Source organism: Oncorhynchus mykiss, chromosome 23, assembly GCF_057628025.1.
Source record: "Oncorhynchus mykiss isolate SJ-2025 chromosome 23, ASM5762802v1, whole genome shotgun sequence".
Taxonomy (NCBI): Eukaryota; Metazoa; Chordata; class Actinopteri; order Salmoniformes; family Salmonidae; genus Oncorhynchus; species Oncorhynchus mykiss.
This window is the reverse complement of record NC_143044.1, coordinates 29,024,294-29,041,652: the sequence shown is the minus strand read 5'-3', so window position 1 is coordinate 29,041,652 and position 17,359 is coordinate 29,024,294.

Genomic DNA, 17,359 nt, shown 5'->3' with positions numbered 1-17,359 from the left:
GATGTTGACATGATCAGTCCAATCAAAGCTACTGTACATATAACATGATTTGATGTCATTTTATCTGTGGCCAATTACCTTGAGCCTTCTTGGATGGGCACTTCTAATGTAATTCTACAGCAGCACCCAAGGGGCTAGAATTTTCTAGCTCTACCCTTAGACTTGGCGGTGACAAAGTGTCCCCATGAGTGACACAACACTGAGTCAATCACGGCGCAACGCTCTGTATTTTCTGCGGGCTTGCCCCACCACCGCAGAAACCACTGCGCTAGGCTGTGTCATGACTTTGCCCTCTTTGGGTACAGCAAGCACCACCCCCTCTCTCTGCTACTACATCCAGGCTGCTGTGGTCAGAGAGAGGTTGTAAATTCCTGAGGAGAGGATCTGCTCATGGCCACACAGTATAGAGACAGTGAGTTTTCATAGAGAACAATGGAATTTCTTCCACCTCACAAAACTTGAGGTCCGAACAATATTTATGTTCCGGAGAAGGTATAAAAGATCATTGAAGAATCCAGCTACAAACTGGTCCGTTTGTTACAACTTGGGGAAGCTCATGGGAGACGGTGCGGCCACATTACCATAACACTGTTTATATAATAGCCTCAGATATGAGGTTTACATCTAATTGTTGTATAAGATGAATGAGTGAGTATGATACTGTTTGTAAAATTGTGTAATGTGATTTCGGACTGGTTAATGAAGGAAACTCCAATTCCCTTTTGAGTTTAACTAAATCTGAGGACCGCCCATGAGCCCAGTTAGGGTCAGGCATCCTGGGGACAGCCCCTTTTCTGCAACTCCTGAATAAAACCCCAACTTTGAGAAATTCTCAGGAGACCATGTTTTTCTCCATTACGAGGGGACAAAGGTTGCAGAACATTGCTGAATCTTTTAACCATACCACGTGGTTAAACTCTTAGACTATTGATACTGACAGAATAAGAACAAGTCTGATATTAATTACTAGTCTGCAGCTAGGAATTCGGTATCATTGAACGCAAAGAACGACAACCGCAGAAACATCCATTCTACAACAACATGAATGAATGTCGCTCTGAAGTATTCCCTCTAACCATGACAGACAGAGAGAGAGAGACAGATGGACAATTCTACAAAATAATCAAACTTTTCAACAGCGATCAAGACGACACACTGAGCGTAAATATGTACATTGATTGCAATTATTCCCAAATGAGAGCGTTCATGTGCAAAGGATTAGTATTTCAATTGTTATTATTATCAACTCTGTAGTGACTTCTCAGGTGAACCCCACTCCCCCTTTTGTCTAACAAGCCGCCATGCCGGTTTAGCCCACTAGGGCACATTCTCCTATCATTTCTTGTAACCATATTTAGTTTGTTTGTATGTGCACTTCTGTGATTGTTTAGTTAGTTAATAAATAAATGATTTAAGACAATTGATGTATGGATGACTCAGTGAAGACTGGGTTCGTGCAGATAACCAACAATTTACGACGTTTGGAATGAGACTAACGTGAGGTAAAGTAAATAATTAATTAATCAGAAGACTATTGATCAGATATGAAAATATCTGAAAGATTATATTAGGAAATTATAATCTGAATATTTTCCTTGGTGCCCCGACTTCCTAGTTAATTACAGTTACATGATTAATCAGTTTGATCGCGTAATACTAATTACAGAGAATCTTTGAATCTTTGATAAAAACTATAAGTCTTCAGTTTAATGATAGCAAAGACACGACAGCTGAAACACCTGCATTTTGGAGATGCCTTACTCAAGAAAACAAAAAAGAGACCATGTTTGTATGCAACTTTATTAACTCAATGATATATTTTTGTTACATTGTTTGCAAACTGATATGTGACACGTATGAATGCCAAAATAACATGTAAAACAGGCAAGCCCCCCCAAAAAACTTGTTTATTTTTTTGGCTAAATATGTGGGGCTCAAAACAGTTGGGGTTGCCACTGCAAATAGGTCATGTGTCCACAATTAGTTAATAGCTACTACTTGGCCAGTGATCTAGCTAACTATATTAAAGCAATTAGCTCAATTCTGTGGTCAGTGGATAAACTAAATTGAAAAGATTAAAAGATTTGTCCGAAAACAAACTAGTCGCCAGTTATTGTTGCCTGTTGTATAATCATGTCTAACCAATTGGCTAATGTAGCCTCTGTGCCCATGAGCTCCCAAGTCTAGATAGCTATGTATTTTGGAATCCACGATTAGCTCGTTGGCTACTGCATGGCCAGTGTGAGCCATCATGCTACATTTCAGTCAGTAGCTATCCTTCTAAATGCGGTGGTCACAGTGGTGTAAAGTACTTAAGTAAAAAATACTTTAAAGTACTACTTAAGTAGTTTGTTGTGGTATCTGTACTTTACTTTACTATTTATATTTTTGACAATTTTTGACAATTTTTGACAAAAGAAAATAATAATTTTTACTCCATACATTTATCCTGACACCCAAAGAACTAGCTATATTTTGACAGGAAAATGGTCCAATTCACACACTAATCAAGAGAACATCCCTGGTCATCCCTACTGCCTATGATCTGGCAGACTCACTAAACTCAAATGCTTTGTTTGTAAATTACGTCTGAGTGCCCCTGACTATCTGTAAATAAAAAATTCAATTCCACTGTCTGGTTTGCTTATTATAAGGAATTTGAAATTATTTATACATTTACTTTTGATACTTAAGTATATTTAAAACCAAATACTTTTAGACTTTTATTCAAGTAGTATTTTACAGGGAGACTTTCACTTATACGTGAGTCATTTTCTATTAAGGTATCTTTACTTTTGCTCAAGAATGACAATTGAGTACTTGTTTCTCCACTGGGTGGGCACTGCATAATCTATGAATTTAACATATTTTGCTTAAAACTAAGTCGCAGCCAGTTGGGGAGCCAGCTGTGTATATATATAAACTCAGCAAAAAAAGAAACGTCCCTTTTTCAGGACCCTGTCTTTCAAAGATAATTCATAAAAATCCAAATAACGTCACAGATCTTCATTGTAAAGGGTTTAAACACGGTTTCCCATGCTTGTTCAATGATGTCTGCGCATTATACCCTGAATATATTCTACCATGCCCAGAAATCTGCTCTTTTTATTCTTTGTCCCCAATGCTCTAGGCGACCAGTTTTGATAGCCTTTAGCCGCACCCTCATACTACTCCTCCTCTGTTCTGCGGGTGATGTGGAGGTAAACCCAGGCCCTGCATGTCCCCAGGCACCCTCATTTGTTGACTTCTGTGATCGAAAAAGCCTTGGTTTCATGCATGTCAACATCAGAAGCCTCCTCCCTAAGTTTGTTTTACTCACTGCTTTAGCACACTGCTAACCCTGATGTCCTTGCCGTGTCTGAATCCTGGCTCAGGAAGGCCACCAAAATTTCGGAGATTTCCATACCCAACTAACATTTTCCGTCAAGATAGAACTGCCAAAGGGGGAGGAGTTGCAGTCTACTGCAGAGATAGCCTGCAAAGTAATGTCATACTTTCCAGGTCCATACCCAAACAGTTACTACTAATTTTAAAAATTACTCTCTCCAGAAATAAGTCTCTCACTGTTGCTGCCTGCTACCGACCCCCTGTCAGCTCCCAGCTGTGCCCTGGACACCATTTGTGAATTGATCGCCCCCCCATCTAGCTTCAGAATTTGTTCTGTTAGGTGACCTAAACTGGGATATGCTTAACACCCCGGCAGTCCTACAAGTTAAGCTAGAAGCCATCAATCTCACACAAATCATCAAGGAACCCACCAGGTACAACCCTAAATCTGTAAACAAGGGCACCCTCATAGATGTCATCCTGACCAACTGGCCCTCCAAATACATCTCTGCTGTCTTCAACCAGGATCTCAGTGATCACTAGCTCATTGCCTGTATCCGCTACGGATCCGCAGTCAAACGACCACCCCTCATCACTGTCAAACGCTCCATAAAACACTTCTGTGAGCAGGCTTTTCTAATCGACCTGGCCCGCGTATCCTGGAAGGACATAGACCTCATCCCGTCAGTTGAGGATGCCTGGTCATTCTTTAAAAGTAACTTCCTCACCATTTTAGATAAGTATGCTCCTTTCAAAAAATGCAGAACTAAGAACAGATATAGCCCTTGGTTCACTCCAGACCTGACTGCCCTCGACCAGCACAAAAACATCATGTGGTGGACTGCAAAAGCATTGAATAGTCCCCGCGATATGCAACTGTTCAGGGAAGTCAGGAACCAATACACGCAGTCAGTCAGGAAAGCAAAGGCCAGCTTCTTCAGGCAGAAATTTGCATCCTGTAGCTCTCCAAAAAGTTCTGGGACACTGTGAAGTCCATGGAGAACAAGAGCACCTCCTCCCAGCTGCCCACTGCACTGAGGCTAGGTAACACGGTCACCACCGATAAATCCATGATTATCGAAAACCTTCCTTCTGGCTACTCCAACCTCGGCCATCAGCTCCCCCCCCGCAGCTACTCGCCCAAGCCTCTCCAGGTTATCCTTTACCCAAATCCAGTTAGCAGATGTTCTGAAAGAGCTGCAAAACCTGGACCTGTACAAATCAGCTGGGCTTGACAATCTGGACCCTCTATTTCTGAAACTATCCGCCGCCATTGTCGCAACCCCTATTACCAGCCTGTTCAACCTCTCTTTCATATTGTCTGAGATCCCCAAGGATTGGAAAGCTGCCGCAGTCATCCCCCTCTTCAAAGGGGGAGACACCCTGGACCCAAACTGTTACAGACCTATATCCATCCTGCCCTGCCTATCTAAGGTCTTCGAAAGCCAAGTCAACAAACAGATCACTGACCATCTCGAATCCCACCGTACCTTCTCCGCTGTGCAATCTGGTTTCCGAGCCGGTCACGGGTGCACCTCAGCCACGCTCAAGGTACTAAACGATATCATAACCGCCATCGATAAAAGACAGTACTGTGCAGCCATCTTCATCGACCTTGCCAAGGCTTTCGACTCTGTCAATCACCATATTCTTATCGGCAGACTCTGTAGCCTCGGTTTTTCTGATGACTGCCTTGCCTGGTTCACCAACTACTTTGCAGACAGAGTTCAGTATGTCAAATCGGAGGGCATGCTGTCTGGTCCTCTGGCAGTCTCTATGGGGGTGCCACAGGGTTCAATTCTCGGGCCGACTCTTTTCTCTGTATATATCAATGATGTTGCTCTTGCTGCGGGTGATTCCCTGATCCACCTCTACGCAGACGACACCATTCTGTATACTTCCGGCCCGTCCTTGGACACTGTGCTATCTAACCTCCAAACGAGCTTCAATGCCATACAACACTCCTTCCGTGGCCTCCAACTGCTCTTAAACGCTAGTAAAATCAAATGCATGCTTTTCAACCGTTCGCTGCCTGCACCCGCACGCCCGACTAGCATCACCACCCTGGATGGTTCCTACCTAGAATATGTGGACATCTGTAAGTACCTAGGTCTCTGGCTAGACTGTAAACTCTCCTTCCAGACTCATATCAAACATCTCCAATCTAAAATCAAATCTAGAGTCGGCTTTCTATTCCGCAACAAAGCCTCCTTCACTCACGCCGCCAAACTTACCCTAGTAAAACTGACTATCCTACCGATCCTCGACTTCGGCCATCCATTTTGTTACTAAAGCACCTTATACCACCCACCACTGCGACCTGTATGCTCTAGTTGGCTGGCCCTCGCTACATATTCGTCGCCAGACCCACTGGCTCCAGGTCATCTACAAGTCCATGCTAGGTAAAGCTCCGCCTTATCTCAGTTCACTGGTCACGATGGCAACACCCACCCGTAGCACGTGCTCCAGCAGGTGTATCTCACTGATCATCCCTAAAGCCAACACCTAATTTGTCCGCCTTTCGTTCCAGTTCTTTGCTGCCTGTGACTGGAACGAATTGCAAAAATCACTGAAGTTGGAGACTTTTATCTCCCTCACCAACTTCAAACATCTGCTATCTGAGCAGCTAACCACATAGTCTATCGGTAAATAGCCCACCCAATTTTACCTACCTCATCCCCATACTGTTTTTATTTATTTACTTTTCTGCTCTTTTGCACACCAATATCTCTACCTGTACATGACCATCTGATCATTTATCACTCCAGTGTTAATCTGCAAAATTGTAATTATTTGCCTACCTCCTCATGCCTTTTGCACACAATGTATATAGACTCTCTTTTTTTCTACTGTGTTATGGACTTGTTAATTGTTTACTCCATGTGTAACTCTGTGTTGTCTGTTCACACTGCTATGCTTTATCTTGGCCAGGTCGCAGTTGCAAATGAGAACTTGTCCTCAACTAGCCTACCTGGTTAAATAAAGAAATAAATCAATAAAATGGTGATGCTTAAAGTTAGTGAGGGAGGACTCAAGATTTGGCATGGGTCCTCAGATCCTCAAAAGGTTCTACAGCTGCACCATCGAGAGCATTTTGACTGGTTGCATCACTGCCTTGGCGTCCGACCGTAAGGCGATACAGACTGTAATGCGTACGGCCCAGTGCATCACTGGGGCCAAGCTCCATGCCATCCAGGACCTCTATACCAGGCGGTGTCAGAGTAAGACCCCAAAAATGGTCAAAGACTCCAGCCACCCTAGTCATAGACTGTTCCCTCTGCTACCGCACGTGAAGCGGTACCGGAGTGCCAAGTTTAGGTCCAAAATGCTTCTTAAAGCCTTCTACCCCCAAGCCATAAGACTCCTGAACAGCTAATCAAATGACTACCCAGACTATTTGCATTGTCCCCCCCACCCCTCTGTTACACTGCTGCTACTCTCTATTTATTATCTACGCATAGTCATTTTAACTCTACCTACATGTACATATTACCTCAATTACCTCAACTAACCTGTGCCCCCACACATTGACTCTGTACCGGTAACCCCTGTATATAGCCTCACTACTCTTATTTTACTTCTGCTCTTTAATGATTTGTTATTTTTATTAACATTTTTCACTTATTATTTACTTAACACTTATTTTTCTTAAAACTGCATTGTTGGTTAAGGGCTTGTAAGTAAGTACTGTATTTCACTGTAAGGTTGTATTCAGCGCATGTGACAAATACATTTTGATTTAATTTCATTTGAATCAGCTGTCACGGATCCCCTGGTACTGATGCTCATTCTGTTCACCAGTTCTGGAGGTCTAAGTCACCAGCTTTCTAGGCTTCACTGAACGGAATTCAACCCTTGACTGTCATATCTGATTACACACACCTGGTTCCCATTTCCCCTGATTAGTATGTTATATATGTGCCTTCTGTCTTTGTCGGTTTTTGTTCCCATGTCCGTTGGTTGTGTGAGTACCTATGCGTTGGTGCAGCTGTTATGCTGCTTGCTTTAGAAAACTCATGAGACCATATGGCTACTGGTAATGCACAGGCCTGAGTAGCCTCGTTTCACTGCCAAAAATAAAATTAAAGCATCTAGTGTTCAGCGAAACAACAACTCTATGTCAAATACAGGTAGCCTAGTCAAATAATTAACAAACAATCACATTAACCGTTACTCTCTCACGGGAACTCCACTAACGGTCCGTATGTAGCCAAACGTAGCTGCTGCTCTTTCCGTTTGCTTGAAAATTGATAAATGGTATAAAAAAATAATAATCAGCATCCATAGAGACACTACCAGTAGAGCTGGTATGTAACATCCTGTCGAAGACACAAGCTGTTCCGCTTTCACGAGCACAACCAATGCTAGCATCAGTAATTCTACACTTGTTGTTAGCCCAGCTAGCATGGACACTGACAGTTGTGAAACTGATGCAGCCGAAGAGCTGCTGCCCCCTTACCTGGGAAAGCACCGAACAACAGACAGGGACAATGGACCATCGAAGTGGTGCAAATATGATGAGAACTACATTTATTTGGGGTTCACTTATATTGGGAGTAGTGTTATCTGTGCAAAAGTACTATCTCACAACTCAATGAAACCTTCGCTCTTGGGCAGACATTTAGAAACAAAACATGCCAATTTGAAAAATGAGCCACAGGAGTTTTTTGAGATTCGAGTAGTAAGACATGTATAAAAGCAACAGATACCATTAATAAGAAGGGGCTAGAAGCGTCTTATATGGTGAGCTACCGAGTGGCTAGGACAGGCAAGCTCCATACTGATGTGGAGGACTTAATTCTTCCTGCTGTCGCAGATATGGCTGGGATGATGCTGGGGGAAAAGGCTAAAAAAAACTATACAGACAATTTCTTCAATTTCTTCAAACAACACTGTTTCACAACGCATCAGTGACATGGCAGGAGATGTTTTGAAACAATTGTCGCTTCGCATACAAGCCAGTGAATTCTATGCGCTACAGCTAGATGAGTCAACAGATGTGGCGGGCCTGGCACAGCTCCTGGTATATGTCCGTTACATTTATGGAGGGTCAATTAAGGAAGACATCCTCTTCTGTAAACCACTGGAAACCAGGACAACAGGAGAGGATATTTTTTAAGTATTTCACAGCTTTGTGACATCAAATGGACTTTGGTGGTCAAGATGTGTTGGTATCTGTACTGATGGCAGCATCCACCGAGAGGCTCTTGCTGCCAAGGGAATGCCTGACTGCTTGAAAGACGTTTTGGACACTACAGTGAAAACGGTTAACTTTGTTAAAGCAAGGCCCCTGAACTCTTGTGTATTTTCTGCAACATGCAATGATATGGGCAGCAAGCATGTAACACTTTTACAACATACATTGTATAATTTTGTGTGTGCAAATTAACTAACGCTTACAGACAATGTCAAATGTGATATAGCGAAGCACCTGAGTGAGTTTGGTGCGCAATTACGCAGGTACTTTCCCGAAACGGATGACACAAACAACTGGATTCATTATCCCTTTCATGCCCTGCCTCCAGTTCACTTACCGATATCTGAACAAGAGAGCCTCATCGAAATTGCAACAAGAGGTTCTGTGAAAATTGAATTGAATCAGAAGCCACTGCCAGATTTCTGGACTGGGCTACGCTCAGAGTACCCTGCCTTGGCAAATCGCGCTGTTAAGACACTGATGCTCTTTGCAACCACATACCTATGTGAGAGTGGATTCTCAGCCCTCACTAGCATGATAACTAAATACAGGCACAGACTGTGTGTGGAAATATATTTAAGACAGACTCTCTCCAATACAACCCAACATTGCAGAATTATGTGCAGCCTTTCAAGAACACACTTCTCATGAACCTAGGATGAGTTATTCACAATATTCAATTAAGTTTTATATGTAAGATGGCTAAATAAAGAGCAAAATGATTGATTATTATTATATTATTACTAGTGCCCTGGTCCTATGAACTCTTTGTCACATCCCGCGAGCCAGGTTGTGACAAAAAAATCACACTCATTCTTATGTTTTATAAATGTATGGTCGTATACTGTGTGTGTGGCAGTCTTACAATGATGGAAAAAAACATTTGAGAGTGCCCTGACCCTGGTACGCAGCTGGAGGTTGAATGTTTGAAGGGGTACGGGACTATTAAACGTTTGGGAACCACTGCATTTACACGTTCTGAGAAGCTTTATAATAAACTAGGCAAAATAACTGTCTTTCAAACGAGATACTAATTAGTTCAAACAAGATAATTCCAAGAGTAAGTTTTAGTAGATTTTTTTGCCTTGGGCTTCAGGGCTTCCATATGTCTTTGTAGGAGGACTCTTATTTAGAAAATTAAATAAAACCAAGATTATGCTGCCAGCATAATATTCTGCTGCCAGGAGAACGGTAATGAAGTGATTGGTGAAAGTCCAAAGTGCATGCACAAGTTGAGTGCTCACAACCATCTGCACCATTTCCTGTTCTCTCCATTTCCCCAATAGTGTGTGATTGCAGCCCACAATTTAGGGCGTTCCTGCATGTGGTTATTCCCCGACCCTTGAGCATCCCATTGGATCCTGCATGAACGCCCTCCCCTCGAGCATCCCATTGATTGGGTGGGCCTGAAGAAATTTGGGTGGGTAGAGAAACAGTTAACCTCTTGCAATTCTATACATTTTGCCATGGGGCAACGAGAAAAATGTGCCATTTTATAGCTAATCTCATGCTATTCTACACATTTTGCCATGAGGCTGAGAGAACATTTTGCATTTTTAAAGTTAATTAAAGCTAAAATATAGGTGATAAAGTCACTATATGAGCTGTCTTGTTTGCTAAATTAACAAATTAAGTAGGCAGTGACATTGTGCATATAGCCATTGTCACACCCTGACCTTAGTTATCTTTGTTTTCTTTATTATTTTGGTTAGGTCAGGGTGTGACGAGGGTGGTATGTGTGTTTTTGTCTTGTCTAGGATTTTTGTATTCTATGGGGTTTTGGTATGTCTAGGTATATGTAGGTCTATAGTGGCCTGAATTGGTTCCCAATCAGAGACAGCTGTTTATCGTTGTCTCTGATTGGGGATCCTATTTAGGTTGCCATTTTCCATTTTGGTTTTGTGGGTTATTGTCTGTGTAGTTGCATGTCAGCACTCGGTTTATCATAGCGTCACATTCATTTTGTTAGTTTGTTTAAGTGTTCTTCGTTAATTAAAGAAGAATGTATTCTTATCCCGCTGCGCCTTGGTCTCATCATTACGACGAACGTGACAGAATAACCCACCAAACAAGAACCAAGCAGCGTGAAAGGAGGAACAGCGCTTATTGGGGAAATGGACCTGGGAGGAGATATTAGATGGAGCAGGACCCTGGACACAGCCAGGGGGAGTATCACCGTCCTAAGTAGGGGTTAGAGGTAGCGAAAGCGGAACGGCGATACTACGAGGATAAATACAGGAGAATAGAGGATCAGCGACGACATGAAGGTACACGGCTAGCTTGGAAGCCTGAGAGGCAGCCCCGATAAATAAAAACATTGCGGGGGCACACGAGAAGATTGCATGAGTCAGGTAGGAGACCTGAGCCAACTCCTCGTGCTTACCGTGGGGAGCGTGTAACTGGTCTGGCACTGTGTTATGCAGAGATGTGCAAGGTGTCTCCAGTGTGCTATTCTAGCCCGGTGCGCTCTATTCCAGCTCCTCGCATTTGCTGGGCTAGAATTGGCATCCAGCCAGGACTTTTTGAGCCAGCTCTATGTTCTGGATCTCCAATGCGTCTCCACGGTCCAGTGTATCCTGTGCCTCCTCCTCGTACTCGCCCTGAGGTGCGTGTCCCCAGCCCGGTACCACCAGTTCCGGCACCACGCACCAGGCCTACAGTGCGCCCTGTTTTAACAAGGTGTGCCTTAATTTGTGGAACTTCTTTCCTGCTTAATGAGTTTGAGCCAATCAATTGTGTTGTGACAAGGTGGGGGTGGTATACAGAAGATAGCCTTATTTGGAAAAAGACCAAGTCCATATTATGGTAAGAACAGCTCAAATAAGCAAAGAGAAATGACAGTCCATCATTACTTTAAGACATAAAGGTCAGTCAATCTGGAAAATTTCAAGAAGTTTAAAAGTTTCTTCAAGGCAGTCGCAAAGAACATCAAGCCCTATGATGAAACTGGCTCTCATGAGGACCCCCAGAGGAAAGGAAGATCCAGAGTTACCTCTACGGCAGAGGATAAGTTCATTAATATAACTAAATGTCAGATTGCAGCCCAAATAAATGTTTCACAGAGTAACAGATACATCTCAACATCAACTGTTCAGAGAAGACTGCTTGAATCAGGCCTTCAGATACTCTGAATGATCGGCTATGAAAAGCCAACTGACATCTACTCCTGAGGTGCTGACCTGTTGCACCCTCTACAACAACTGTGATTATTATTACCTGGCCCTGCTGGTCATCTATGAACATTTTAACATCTTGGCCATGTTCTGTTATAAATCGACAACCCGGCACAGCCAGAAGAGGACTGGCCACCCCTCATAGCCTGTTTCTTCCTAGGTTCCAGGCCTTTCTAGGGAGTTTTTCCTGGCCACCGTGCTTCTACACCTGCATTGCTTGCTGTTTGGGGTTTTAGGCTGGGTTTCTGTACAGCACTTTATGGCATCAGCTGATGTAAGAAGGGCTTTATAAATACATTTGATTGAAATTTGATTGATGTAAACATTATTGAAGTGGCATTATTAAAGTGACTAGTGATCCATTTATTAAAGTGGCCAATGATTTCTAGTCTGTATGGATGCAGTAGCCTCTCTGTGTTAGTGATGGCTGTTTAACAGTCTGATGGCCTTGAGATAAAAGCTGTTGTTTAGTCTCTCGGTCCCAGCTTTGATGCACCTGTACTGACCTCGCCTTCTGGATGGTAGCAGGGTGAACAGTCAGTGGCTGGGGTGGTTGTTGTCCTTGATAATCTTTTTGGCCGTCAGGAAGCCCAGGACCAATTGCACAGGGCGGGGTTGAGACCCAGGGTACTTTGGTGTTGAATGCTAAGGTATAGTCAATGAGCTGCATTCTTACATAGGTATTCATCTTGTCCAGATGGGATAGTGCAGTGTGATGGCGATTGCATCGTGTATGTGGACCTATTAGGGTGGGGGAGATATGAGTCTCCAGCTTCAGTGATTTTTGCAGTTCATTCCAGTCATTGGCAGCAGAGAACTGGAAGGAAAGGTGGCCAAAGGAGGAATTGGCTTTGGGGGTGACCAGTGGAATATACCTGCTGGAGCGCATGTTACGGGTGGGTGCTGCAATGGTGACCAGTGAGCTGAGATGAAGCGGGATTTTACCTAGCAAAGATTGAAAGATGACCTGGAGCCAGTGGGTTTGACGACGAATATGAAGCGTGGGACAGCCAACGAGAGCATACAGGTTGCAGTGGTGGGTAGTATATGGGTCTTTGGTGACAAAACGGATGGCACTGTGATAGACTGCATCCAATTTGCTGAGTAGAGTGTTGGAGGCTATTTTGTAAATGACGTCGCCGAAGTCAAGGATCGGTAGGATAGTCAGTTTTACAAGGGTATGTTTGGCAGCATGAGTGAAGGATGATTTGTGGACAAATAGGAAGCCGATTCTAGATTTTATTTTGGACTGGAGATGCTTAATGTGAGTCTGAAAGGAAAGTTTACAGTCTAACCAGACACCTAGGTATTTGTAGTTGTCCACATATTCTAAGTCAGAACCGTCCAGAGTAGTGATGTCGGACGGGCTGGCAGGTGCCGGCAGCGATCGGTTGAAGAGCATGCATTTAGTTTTTCTTGCATTTAAGATCAGTTGGAGGCCATGGAAGGAGAATTGTATGGCATTGAAGCTCGTCTGGAGGTTAGTTAACACAGTGTCCAAAGAACGGCCAGAAGTATACAGAATGGTGTTGTCTGCATAGAAGTGGATCAGAGAATCACCAGCAGCAAGAGCGACATCAATGATATATACAGAGAAAAGAGTCAACCCGCAAATATAATCCTGTGGCATCCCAATAGAGACTGCCAGAGGTCCGGACAACAGGCCATCCGATTTGACACACTGAACAGCAGGGTAGGATAGATATAGTTCTGTAGCAGTTTGGGTCTAGAGTGTCTCCCCCTTTGAAGAGGTGGATGACTGCGGTAGCTTTCCAATCTTTGGGGATCTCAGACGATACGAAAGAGAGGTTGTACAGGCTAGTAATAGGGGTTTCAACAATTGCGGTGGATAATTTTAGAAAGAGAGGGTCCAGATTGTCTTGCCCGGCTGATTTGTTGGGGGCCAGATTTTGCAGCTTTTTCAGAACATCAGCTATCTGGATTTGGGTGAAGGGGAAATGGGGGAGGCTTGGGCAAGTTGCTGTGGGGGGTGCAGGGCTGTTGACCGGGGTAGGGGTAGCCAGGTGGTAAGCATGGCCAGCCAAAGAGAAATGTTTATTGAAATTCTCAATTATCGTGGATTTATCGGTGGTGACAGTGTTTCCTAGCCTGTGTGGCTAGGAAACACTGTCAGTGCAGTGCAGTGGGCAGCTGGGAGGAGGTGCTCTTATTCTCCATGGACTTTACAGTGTCCCAGAACTTTTTGGAGTTTGTGTTACAGGATGCAAATTTCTGTTAGGAAAGCAAAGGCTAGCTTTTTCAATCTGCCTGTGTATATTGGTTCCTAACTTCTCTGAAAAGTTGCATATCGCGTGGGCTATTCGATGCTAATGCAGTACGCCACAGGATCTTTTTGTGTTGGTTAAGGGCAGTCAGGTCTGGAGTGAACCATATCTGTTCCTGGTTCTACATTTTTTGAAAAGGACATGCTTATTTAAGATGGTGAGGAAAGCACTTTTAAAGAATAACCAGGCATCCTCTACTGACGGAATGAGGTCAATATCCTTCCAGGATACCCAGGCCAGGTCGATTAGAAAGGCCTGCTCGCTGAAGTGCTTTAGGGAGCGTTTGACAGTGACCGCAGACCCATTACAGATGCAGGCAATGAGACAGTGATCGCTGAGATCCTGGTTGAAGACAGCAGAGGTGTATTTGGAGGGCAGGTTGGTTAGGATGATATCTATGAGGGTGCCCGTGTTTACGGATTTAGGGTTGTACCTGGTAGTTTCATTGATAACTTGTGAGATTGAGGGCATCAAGCTTAGATTGTAGGATGGCCGGGGTGTTAAGCATGTCCCAGTTTAGGACACCTAACAGCATGAGCTCTGAAGATAGATGGGGGCAATCAATTCAATTCACAAAACTCAACTCGTCGTGTGTGGAGGACAAAGAATGCTGAGTTGCATCCAAAGAATACCATACCTACTGTGAAGCATGAGGGTGGAAACATCATGCTTTGGGGCTGTTTTTCTGCAAAGGGACCAGGACGACTGATCCGTGTAAAGGAAAGAATGAATGTGGCCATGTATTCTGAGATTTTGAGTGAAAACCTCCTTCCATCAGCAAGGGCATTGAAGATGAAACGTGGCTGCGTCTTTCAGCATGACAATGATCCCAAACACACCACCCGGGCAATGAAGGAGTGGCTTCGTAAGAAGCATGTCAAGGTCCTGGAGTGGCCTAACCAGTCTCCAGATCTCAACCCCATAGAAAATCTTTGGAGGGAGTTGAAAGTCCGTGTTGCCCAGCAACAGCCCCAAAACGTCACTGCTCTAGAGGAGATCTGCATGGAGGAATGGGCCAAAATACCAGCAACAGTGTGTGAAAACCTTGTGAAGAATTACAGAAAACGTTTGACCTCTGTCATTGCCAACAAAGGGTATATAACAAACTATTGAGATAAACGTTTGTCATTGACCAAATACTTATTTTCCATCATAATTTGCAAATAAATTCATTTAAAAAAATCCTACAATGTGATTTTCTGGATGTTTTTTTCTCATTTCGTCTGTCATAGTTGAAGTGTACCTATGATGAAAATTACAGGCCTCTCGCATCTTTTTAAGTGGGGAGAACATGCACAATTGGTGGCTGACTGAATACTTTTTTGCCCCACTGTATTTGTGATCGTAGCTCGTCTATTTTGTTATCCAATGATTGTACATTGGCTAATAGGACTGACTGTAGAGGCAAATTACTCACTCACTGTCAGATCCTTACAAGGCACCCCGACCTAAGTCCCCGATATCTCAGTCACTTTCTCCTACCAATGACAGGGATATGGGCCTTGTCGAGTGTCTGAAGTAAATCCTTTGCCTGCGACTCGTTAAGAAAAAATATTTGTCCAGTATGAGGTGAGTAATTGATGTCCTGATATCTAGAAGCTATTTTTGGTCATAAGAGAAGGGGGTAGAAACATTATGTACAAAATAAGATACAAATAACACGAAAAACACACAATAGCACAATTGGTTAGGAGACCGTAAAACGGCAGCCATCTCCTCTGGTGTCATTATCCATCCATTGATTTGATCATTTATTGACAGTTATTTGATTGCTTAAAACAGGGCTGCTTTTGAATGCCAGAGCATGTAAGTGGGCAAGAGTGGAGCGAGGAGGAGAGTGGGCAGATTTTTTTTTTAAATGGTGTCTGCATTTTTTCCCGCTCCAATTTCTCTCTGGTACTGCTCAGCCACAAGCTCTGGGCATGCTCTGCTGCCTAACATTTTTCATTTACTTTATCACTATTCTTTTAATTAGGCCCATTTGGTTGTAATTATTTAGCCTAACCCTCCCACAGTATCTAGTTTATATTCTACTTTCTAATATTAAGATATGTACTTTCTATTTTGAAGGACTTCAGATGTATTAATGGATGTTTTAGGTAGGCAATATATAGAATAGAAACACCCTAATATAACTAATCAAGGCCAGTATCAGCTTCTTTTTATAGCTGTAATCGAACAGTCTGTCACCGAGGGCATGCGCAATGGTGAAATTACCAAAAGAGAACACAGATTACTGGGACACGTTATAGTATGAAAAAAAGCCTCTCAATTTACAATAAAGAAAAGCCTCTCAATATACAATGGCTCTGCTGTGGTTCTGTGTAGCCTAGTAATGCTAATATATTTGAGACGTCTATTGCAGTTCATTTCGTCTATGACTTAATAAGTAAAATATCTTTGAGTAGTGAACATGGAAACGAGTCCCAGACAGTTTGCAATAGAACATACCAGAGGGGGGCACTGTTTACTAGTCTCCCTAAATGATTGGGATCATCCATGGTTGTTGGTTATTTACCAGGTAACAAGAAGTGAAAACGAAACAAGGACTCCAGAAATAGACTCCTTATTTTACTCAACTAGAGATTGAAATAAATGGTGTTTCTTTGAAAAGATGGGCCTGGTTGACATGAAAAATACATTCAAGGGAAAAGAATCCACAGACACAGATTATCTTTCTGCATATCTCTTTATTCTCTACCCACAGTGCATGTGGTGTACTATGGTATTTGCCATGCTCTCACTAACCCAGATCTTTTACCTTTCTCTGTCTCTCCTTCCGGGGGACCTGAGGCTCTTGGACCACGACTGAGGACATCCTGGCCAGAGGACATCAGTCACTTGCATGAACACAGAAATGGGTTATTAGAAAAGTACATGAATGGAACACAGAAATTGGTTATTAGTCTCTAAACCAATAATATTTCCATCACACTGTGTAGACTTGTGACACTGTCCTACTGGACTCACGATTATACTTCCTTACTTAAATGTAATGGAGTACTATGGTATATTGGAATCTCGTTATCTTCCTGCAGATGGCAGAATTGAGTCACGCCTTCAGGTCATGACTCAATACTGCCTTCTGCACAATTATAAGGAGACCCTGCAGGTCATGCCCTGATGGAATAACGGAATAAACTTCCAAAAAGGAATAACACTTGCCTGTTTACTGTACTAATAAGATATTTATAGTAAAATGCCACATTTAAACTGATCCCGGACACACAAAGTAAATAGCTGCTGGTGTTATAGAGTCCAGAGAAAGTGACAGTATGTAATGCAGGCTGAACATGTGCTATATGTTCTAATGGAGGTCTGCTAGATCGAAAGCTTATTACATGTGCACTCTCTTTCTTTGAAGTGTGCAGGGTGTA